Genomic DNA, 1,054 nt, shown 5'->3' with positions numbered 1-1,054 from the left:
TTTTAATTGGCATTTTCCTGATGATTAATGATGTTGAGTATCTTTTCATGTGCTTATTAGTTATTTATATGTCTTCTTTTCTGAAATCGGTTTGAGTATTTTATCCATTTTTTATTAGGTTGTTTGTCTCCTTACTGAATTGTAAAACTTCTTTATATATTATGGATACAATTCCTTTGTAATATCTGTACATGTATTTTTCTCAGTCTCTGGCTTGCCTTTTCATTTCCCTAATGATCTCTTTTGAAGAACAGTTCTCAATTTTAATGAAGTTCTCAATTTTAATGAAGTTTAATTTATCCATTTTATTTTATTTTTTATTAGTTTCAGATATGCAAAGCAACATAATAGTTAGACATTTACATCCCTCACAATCAATTTGATTTTTTTGTGGTTAATGTTTTTTGGATCTTGTCTATAAAATCAATTACTCAAAGGACACAAAGATGGTTTTAATTAATTATAAGTGGTATTGGTTTTTAAATTTTATTTTCTAACTCAGAAAGATAAATTTTACATTATTCCAACATGGCAAAGGTAATGGTTGCAAAATTTGTGACAAATTTTTGCCCAGAAATAATGTACCAGCTTGCTACCTACAGTTGCTAAGCAAAAAATTCAACAAACACACACAAAAAGAGAGAGGACTATCTGTCCATTAAAACCACTTAAAATTAGGGAAAGTATTTATGATTGCATGTAATTGCTGCCAATGATTTCTGCCCCCAGAAAGGGTGTAATAGGTTTTCAAGAAACTTGGTCCTTTTTGTCCACGTGGTGAAGAATCAAAGCCCAGCAAGCTGATATGTATGCAAGCAGGGTTTATTAATGATACGTTCTCAGAGAAGAGAATGTGCCTAGCTAAGGTGGGAGAGAGGGAGGGAGGAAGGGAGGGTGGAGAGAGAGAATCCTCGAGCAAGAGAGCTAGAGCCCTTGTCCCCAGAATTTAAGAGTTTGCAGGGTGAGGTGAGGGAGTTACATATTGATTTGGCAGGAAAAAGTGGTGCATGCTTTTCCACAGGAGGATGTGACCTCCTAAAATGGGCGTAGGTCT

The sequence above is a fragment of the Hipposideros armiger genome, unplaced genomic scaffold (assembly GCF_001890085.2).
Source record: "Hipposideros armiger isolate ML-2016 unplaced genomic scaffold, ASM189008v1 scaffold_662, whole genome shotgun sequence".
NCBI lineage: Eukaryota > Metazoa > Chordata > Mammalia > Chiroptera > Hipposideridae > Hipposideros > Hipposideros armiger.
The sequence above is the reverse complement of the archived record's forward strand: the minus strand, read 5'-3'. Positions refer to the sequence as shown.